Below are 9299 nucleotides of genomic sequence, written 5' to 3'. Positions count from 1 at the left end.
GAAATCTTTTTCTGCTCATGTTGTACTTCATATGTCTAGTTTGAGAAAAAAGAAGTTTGATAATATAGTAAGTTTTCATGTTGAGTGAGTTATCAGGTTTTTGGCTTCTTTTTTTATTTTTTGTAATAGGCATGAGTAATGATAAGACCATGGAGATCAAGGTGCTACTACTGACTGTGGGAGTTTTTCTAGTAGTTTTTTTTTTCCTTTTTTTTTAAATCAATAGGTTTATAATGGAAACACTATAACAAAGCTTTTGAACTCATGGAAAATAAATCCATTTTCTATTGCTTTATCCAAAAATATGAGTTCCTGAACAGTTTTCTGTAAATATTTTTAAAAATAAAATACAGTTACTTCTGACTCATATCATTTTTTCTCCTTGAAGTAGGTGCTTTGAACAAGTTTGCTGTATTCCTAAATATGGATTTTATTGTGACTGGAATCAACTCATTTGTGAAATCTTTTTTTTTTTTTTTTTTTGGGGAATATCAATGTATCTGGAATTACATAGGTTTTGACCAGTAAGTTGGTATCATGAGGCAAAGCTTCAGGGAACCTTGCATTTTGAGGAGCCCAATGTATTTTCAAGGGTGCCTGACTTTTCTGAATCTTAAGAAAAAGATGAACCAAATAAGAAAAATTTCATAAGAATTTTAGTTTATGATGATTTTTGTAGTGTCTAATTGTTGGTTGTTCTTGTTTTACTTTATCTAGGCCTTGGGGTTGAGAAATTTGGAGACTCTTGATATATCAATGATCTTCTAAGCAGAACCAGTGCTTGCTTTCTGTTGTGTAGGAACCCAAGGCTTCTATGCTTAAAATAACTTTGATGAGAGTTCTTTTGTAAGTGGACCAACTTTGAACTTTGTTATATTACACTGAATTCTTGTATTATCTTCAGTCAGGACAAGTCCAGAAATGGATGCTATTTAAACTTAAATTCTAAGGCAAGAGATCTTCATTTTGACAATCTCCACGGAACCTTTCACCTTGAACTGTAGGTTTTCACTATATGTTATTATAATTAGTGTTTAGAAGTTATCATAAGATCTCAGGAAATACAGTCTTGTAATATGTGACTCCATGCATGTTATAGTATTATTAATTTGGACTCTACCGATTCTTGACTTATTACATGAAGTGCCTCTGGGTCTGTCCTTTGAACCTTGCTCCTACCAACTTGGTGCAGAGGGTATATCCTGGCCTGTAAAAAAGTGTGGTTAGGCTGCAGGAGCTCCTTGGAAGAGGTCTCTCTGAATAGCTCTGATCAGGTAAGTAAGTGGACCTGGTAGATAAGGCTTCCTTCTCATGATTTCCACTTCCACAATCCTCCTTTCTTTGAATTCATACTGAGTTTGTAAATTTGAATTCTTTTTTTTAAATTAGCTTTTTTGTTTTTTAAGTAATTCATGCACATAGTTAAAAAAATCAAATAGAAGCTAGAAGGCTTGTAGTGAAAAGGAGTAATTCCTCCTCTTAGTGCTCTAGAGGCAAGTACTTGTAGCTCTCAGTGGTTGATTCTAGTATTTACCTTCCTATTTTAAAATACATTTTATTACTCTTTCTTGATTTGTCAATTTTTGAAATGATTTTTTAAATTCCTTTTATGGCAGGCAGGATTACTTTGCTTATATCCTCACCTCCCCTATACCCCCAGTGTAGATTAATCACAACTGTTTGTTAAATCAATGGATATGAATATTGTTTATTGATCATTATCAATTTTTTCTATCATTATTTACTTTCTACTCAGTTCAGTTCAGTTCAGTTGCTCAATCGTGTCCGACTCTTTGCGACCCCATGAACTGCAGCACACCAGGCCTCCCAGTCCATCACCAACTCCCGGAGTTTACTCAAACTCATGTCCATTGAGTCGGTGATGCCACCCAACCATCTCATCTTCCATCGTCCCCTTTTCCTCCTGCCCTCAATCTTTCCCAGCATCAGGGTGTTTTTAAATGAGTCAGTTCTTCACATGAGGTGGCCCAAGTATTGAAGTTTCAGCTTTAGCATCAGTCCTTCCAATGAACACCCAGGACTTATCTCCTTTAGGATGGACGGGTTGGATCTCCTTGCAGTCCAAGGGACTCTCAAGAGTCTTCTCCAACACCACAGTTCAAAAGCATTAATTCTTCAGTGCCTAGCTTTCTTTATAGTCCAACTCTCACATTCATACATGACTATTGGAAAAACCATAGCCTTGACTAGACCGACCTTTGTGGACAAAGTAATGTCTGCTTTTTAATATGCCGTCTAGGTTGGTCATAACTTCTCTTCCAAGGAGCAAGCTTCTTTTAATTTCCTGGCTGCAGTCACCATCTGCAGTGATTTTGGAGCCCAAAAAAATAAAGTCTGTCACTGTTCCCACTGTTTCCCCACCTATTTCCCATGAAGTGATGGGACCAGATGCCATGATCTTAGTTTTCTGAATATTAAGTTTTAAGCCGACTTTTTCACTCTCCTCTTTCACTTTCAACAAGAGGCTCTTTAGTTCTTCTTCGCTATCTGCCATAAGGGGGGTGTCATCTGCATATCTGAGGTTATTGATATTTCTCCCAGCAATCTTGATTCCAGCTTGTGCTTCATCCAGCCCGGCATTTCACATGATGTACTCTGCATCTAAGTTAAATAAGCAGGGTGACACTATACAGCTTTGATGTACTCCTTTCTTGATTTGGAAGCAGTCTGTAGTTCCATGTCCAATCTTAACTGTTGCTTCTTGACCTGGATACAGATTCTCAGGAGGCAGGTCAGGTGGTCTGGTATTCCCATCTCTTTCAGAATTTTCCATGGTTTGTTGTGATCCACACAGTCAGAGGCTTTGGCATAGTCAGTAAAGCGGAAGTAGGTGTTTTTCTGGAACTCTCTTGCTTTTTCAATGATCCAACGGATGTTGGCAATTTGATCTCTGGTTCCTTTCTGCTAGAACCTTATTTTTCCTTTAATTAATAACTGCCTGATTTTAAAATTTGCTTAGTTTTTTTATGTATATGTTACAGTGATTATTCAAAGGCTTTAAAAAAAAAATCAGATGATCTATCAATTCTTTTTTTTCTTTTCCCTATGGGGACATTTTTTCCACAGTCCTTCGTCCTCTACCGTCTGGACAATTGTCCTCCAGACCTGTGCATGACTTGGTGGTCATTCTGGGATCATTTTGTTTTTCAGTCTCATGTTGGATCTCTTGTTTATTGGATGTTTATTGAGATTTGCTTTACTTTTTTTGCAAAGCATATTCACTACCAAAAGCTTCCTGGGGAATGGTGGGTGAGGGGCAAAGATTTTGAAGCTTTACAGGTCTGAAAATGTCTCTTCTTTTGATTGATTTGTAGTTTGGAGTCTGTGTTGAAAATAAATTTTCTCTTAGAATGTTGAAGGCAGTGCTCCATTGTCTTAAAGCCTTCATGATGCTTGTGAAAATTCTTGAACCATTCTTTTATTCAGGACCTGTTTTTACACTCTAGAAGCTTTTAAGAGCATCTCTTTACTCCCTGCATTTCATGAGGATGTACGGATCTTTATTCATTCTTGTTGATGGGTACTTAACCTTATAGTGCTTAACTTTAAATTTGTAGACTTGTCGACTTCATTTCTGGAGGGAAGTTTTTTGTGTTATCTTTTTGATAATTTTAATAATCTTTTAGTAGAATTCCTGTTATTTGAATGTTGAACCTCCCAGATTGGGCCTTTAATTTTAAAAATCTTTCCTAAGTTATATTGTAATTGTCCTTTTTCTATTCATCTAGCTCTTCTGTTGAAGTGTTTTTTTAGCTGTATCTTTTAATTTCTAAGGTATCTTTTTTGTCTGTTCCATTTTCACGAGGACGATTATGGTTTTTTTCCTCATGTCTTATTTCCTGCGTTGTTTCCCATCATATTCATTTGTTTTAGATTGTGTGTTCCATTCTGAAGGCTCTCAGAAAGTTGGAAGAGTCATCCATTCTTACTAAGAATTCTTACTAAGGTACTAAAAAGCTAACTTTATGTTTCTTTATTTGTGGGCTGGGTTTATCAGTTATCTGCTTTTAGGCAGAGAGCTGGCCTTTTTTCTTGGAGTTCCCTAAATTTCAGAGTTAGGTCTTTTCTTTGGAGCTGTTCATTTTCTCTAGGAAGGATTCCTGGTTTCTAGCAGCAGGATATGAAGAAAAGGCTGAGGACCTTATAGTTTTTATGGTGGCGTTTACTTTAAAATCTTTCTATTTTCAGCTTTTCCATGCCCTGCCCTGCCCACTTCAGTCATCTTCTGTGTTTCATGACCCTCAGGTTCAGTTCCTCCCGTGGATAGAGTTTGGGGTGAGTGGGTTGTCTGGCTGTGGAGAGTGGGGAGAGGACTTAGGGTCCAGTTGCTCTTTTCAACAGACGTCTAGTCCTGATTTCAGCCCTAAACCTAATGCCCTTTTTCTGCAGTAGCTGTTACTTCCAAGTCCTGAACGTGCTAGGTGTTTGGTTGAGTGTATTTGTTGTCTCCTTCCTTCTGTGTACAGAAGGTTTTAACCTCCTCTACTCTGCTTGGTTAGTTATCACACCCCTTCCTGGTTTTTATTTTTATTAAACTTTGTTGAAATCTCATACCTATGTAGTCTGTTCTGACAAGTTGATCAGTCTACCATATTTAACTGGAAGTCTAGGCTGAAATCATAGTAATGTGTAGAAAGTAAAATTTCTTTAGTATTATTCTGTAATTCTTCTTTCCACACTGTAATGATTTTCAGTTAATGTGGTTTTACTGTACAACCTACCTCATAGGGTTATTATGAGGATTAGAATAGTCAATACATATGAAGTACTTAGAACAGTGCCTGACACATAGTGTGTGTTAATAAGTATTAGCTATTAATATTGTCACCATTATTACTGTCACTCTTAATTCAATTATCCGTTTAGACTTGAATAAAAATGTTTTCACCGAAGGGAAAATTATTGATATATGGGAAAATCTAGTGTTTGATATTACCTTACATTTAACTAGACTTCATATGAAATGTTCAAGTATTAAAAATGTTATCTAAGACACATGAAAGCCTTAAAAATTCAATCAGTAATAATTACTGTTTTTAAAACATATAATAGCAATTTTGATGTGCTTTTTAAGCTTCATTGGTATTGTGTTGTGTTTGTGTGTTTTTTTTTTTAACACTCTGTGAGGCATGTGGAAACTTAGTTCCCTGACCAAGGATTGAAACCAAACCCCCTGCACTGGAAATTTGGAGTTTTAACTTCTAGTCTGAGAGGGAAACCCCTGTATTGTGTTTTATTTTAGTCATCTAAATATGAAGTATAGAAAGAAAATTATGGAGTTGATGTTTATATGCCTTATAGCCAGTAGATGAGATACTCTTTGGATATATATAGAAATAAACAGTGGACTCTAGTCACCACACCTGTCACCTAGTGAATGTTTATATACTTTTCAGAAAATGCTATGAACTTATATGAAGCAGAATATCTGCATTTACTCAATTATTATAAATATTGCCTCTGTGTCTGGATTAAGAGTGTATATGATAAAACTGAATTATAATTCTTAGAGGTGAAATGTGTGTAGTGCTCACATTACTCTTCTTACAGATAATGAGTTGCCTATATTGGGGAAGGGAATTTTTTTTTCTAAGGAGGTTTGCATTCTCTCTCACTAAAGTAGAGTCTCATGGTTGGGACAAATGACTGTAACTATCAGTACCACTAGAGATGCTAGAAATTTTTCTACAAAAAGGATGGTCAGTTGCTGAGTGTGAATAAACCTCTTTACATATATTACCAGGATGATTCTGGTAGGATAGATGAAACAGGTAGCCATGGCCAGTGTCAAACAGTGCCTGCTGTTACAGCTTGATGCTGGCATTTCCCCGTCCCTTCATGTGAATATCATTTCTTTATTGTGTCCCCTTATTATTTGCTTTAATGTTTCATCTCTGGAACTTTAATGCCTACATCTTCAGAGCCCTTTATGCCCCCTCTCTTCCAAATACAGCAGCTACTGTAGTATATTTTCACAGGATGGCATTTCCCCTTTGTGTCCTATAATGTGCTCCTTCCCTCAGATAGTCTGCTGTTGATCTCTTTGGGAATGGAAACACTTAACATGCCAGTAGCTTTACCTCATTTTCACTTCATAACAAAGATGTTAAAGTACAAGGATACAGGAGCAACCAGGAGAAACAGAACCAGGATTAACTCACATGGGATTGACTGGAATGATAAATATTTTGTTTCTATATCCTGAAACACCCAAGTGTTTAAATTACCTCTTCATTGAGTGTTTTAGTTCATATGCTGCTGGACTAAGGTTAGTTGCTGAACAAATAACTAATCCAGAATTTATGAAATCCAGAATTTATGGAAGGGAGGATTACATTTTGATTAATTTTGATAGATAAATGAATTAATGCACAGGAATAGTAACAAATTTAGCAATTCCTTTAACATCAGTTGTTACTTAGTCGCCAAGTCGTGTCTGAGTCTTTTGCAACCCCATGGACTGTAGCCCACCAAGCTCCTCTGTCCATAGGATTTCCCAGGCAAGAATACTGGGGTGCGTTGCCATTTCCTTCTCCAGGTGATCTTCCTGACCCAGGGATCGAACCCACATCTCCTGCTTGAGGATTGTTTACCACTGAGCCAACATCAGTAAGGGGTACTATATTCAGAACACCAAAGATGAATAAAATGTGTGACTGCAATGGATTTCCTTCCTAGTGTCCAGAGTGAGAGGAGGATATTGTTGATAGCTATACTTTTGAAAGCTGTCACAAAAACTGTTTCACTCACTTGAATCTCAGTGTAAAGTGTATTGCTAGATTTGGGGACAGTTAGGAAGAAAGGAGAGAGAACAGTGTGGTGAAAGGATCACTAGCTGTCAGGAGCTGTGCCCACACACTCTTTTCTTTCCCACCCTCTCTTGGTGTTAGTAGGCAGAGCTGGTCATTTTGGATGAGACGCAGCAGTTAGGAATGAAGATAATGAAGAATACTTAGGTGTAATGAAGAGGCGGGCTTCTAGGAGAACGCTTCAGTCCCCGTCAGTGCTATCATTTCTCTCTCCCAGCACTCTGAGCTTCAGACTCAGAGAGCTGTGTCATTTCCCGCATCATATCTCATTCATTTTAAAGTAGTGACTGAACATATTTTACTTACTTAAATATGTTCAATTACTGTGAATATATATAAAGTAATCATTGAGACAGTGTGAGTAAAGTGAAAGTTTACCTTGACACCCCCTACTCTCCCGGGGATTACCACTCTTCTGGTGTGTGTCCTCCAGACCTTTCCTCTGTACATGGACTTTTATGTAAGTGTGAGTGACTTTCATGCAGTCATTCAGATCAGCTCATTGAAAGCAAGGTGGGTGAGTAAATGGTGGCACATGTATGTGGTGCAGCTGGCAATAGAGGAGGAGGTGACTCTACTTCTCTTGTTAAGTGTTTCTTCTTTATGACAGAATAATTCTGACCTCTGCCCTTTTTGACCTGACATTCTAATTCCTTTATTTTCTTTGTAATAATTCTGTGCAAAGAACCGCTTTTTCTATGTAGCTAGAATGAGGCCATTTCCTTTTGAAAGACCATCCAGGGGTTTCTAGTGCTTTTCTTTAATCCTATGTGTGTGTTTGTGTGTGTGTAGACGGTTCTATATGCATGGTTTCTTGCTGTGGACAGTGCAACTTCGAACCATTTTGTTTTGAGATACATTTAGTCATTTATGTTTAGTTTTACAATTGATTTTATAAGTTGAGTTACAAAGAGTATAGTAAGTTTGCACTAGAAGCTACCATGACTCAGTCAAAAGGTTGTGTTCTTTGTTTGGCAGCAGTCAAAAGTGTGACCTAGAGACAGTAAGAGTTAAACATCCAGATTTCTGTCTTGGAATGTGTACGTGATTTAAGATCTTCATTTGACAAATTTATATGGTAAATGAGCATACAACAGATACATTTTAAGTCTTACCTGAGAATCAGACTCCGTACTTGAATTAAATAGGACATTTCTATACTTGCCTTTTCCCCTGGTGTCTGTGGATGCTACGTTACACAAGTATTTCGGCATGCCTTCAGAACTGGCGTACCCAGCCAATGTTTAGAGCCTCTTGCTGTGACACCGCATTTCGGATGATGCCTTGGAATGTAAGTCATATGTACAAGTGTAATTTGGCTTTATTATTTTGTTTTTCTTGTTTTGCGGTTGTTGACCAGAGAGAAGTGAGTGGCAGTAAACACCTGTGATTTAATGTACCTGACGTTGGCATACTGTCTTTTTGTTTTTTTCTTTCTGTGCCAATTCTGTTCCAGTCAGTTGTGGCTTCTAGGGATTCTGAATTTGAGGCTAGGATCAGCAGAGAGTGACCTGCTTGTTGTGGGCTTGGTGGGGGAAGTGTGGGAATGGTAGCAAGGATATTCTGTTGTCCAGAATATAGGGCAATGATTATGGTCTGACTTTGCAGAAATTTGCTAGATTACTTTTTTAATCACTCAAACAAAGTTGAACAACTCATATTTGATTCCCTGTTTTCAGGTTCCACTATCACACAGGGTGAATTTAATCAAATGTATATATTTTTAAATGGAAACAAAAATAACCTATCATCTCCCTCTTCAGGCCAGGTGTGTATGTGTTCATGAGCAATGCACACCATTAACTTACTAGCAGTGCCTTTGTGAATTTGAAGACCTTTGCAACCTTGATGTGGTGCTTGGGGGAAAATAAAAAAAACAGTGCCCTTCTTTAAAAAATTTTTTTAAAGTATGAGTTTAGGAAATGGAATTCTATAGCATGCCAATGCTTTTTCACATGTCACCTTTTGTGTTTAAATCACCCTTAGCCATCACTTGAGAGAAGAGTTTGAGTTCATTTGTGGTTTTGCTTAAGTAACAAACCTCCTTTGACAAATTGCCCTTCTTTTTCTTTGCTGTGTTTTAAAAATGCTGGCTGTGACTTTTGGGGGGAAAATGTACAGATTGTAAGTTTTCTTTCTTTTGCAAATCAGGCTATGTTGTCCACACAGTGTCCTTAATTGGCATGAATCGTGAAGCCTAGCAAAATGTACCGACCGGTGACCTATTGTTTTTTGTCTCCGTAACAGTCTCTGAGGGGACACATGACTTCCTCAGCTGTGATGTTTGCACCTGTCACTTTCAGATTTGACACCTGCAGGTGTTTTTCTTTCTTTTGGAGGGGGAGAATGGAGAAAGAGAGTAGGGGAATGGATATAATATTTTAGATGGTATTTTTAAGTTCAGGTGCATTGCTAGCTTGCTCTAGAGACAGTAAAAGAGTCATTGTGTGATTTTTTTTTTTTTTTTTT

The sequence above is a fragment of the Dama dama genome, chromosome 33 (assembly GCF_033118175.1).
Source record: "Dama dama isolate Ldn47 chromosome 33, ASM3311817v1, whole genome shotgun sequence".
Classification (NCBI taxonomy): domain Eukaryota; kingdom Metazoa; phylum Chordata; class Mammalia; order Artiodactyla; family Cervidae; genus Dama; species Dama dama.
This window is presented reverse-complemented; position numbering follows the sequence as displayed.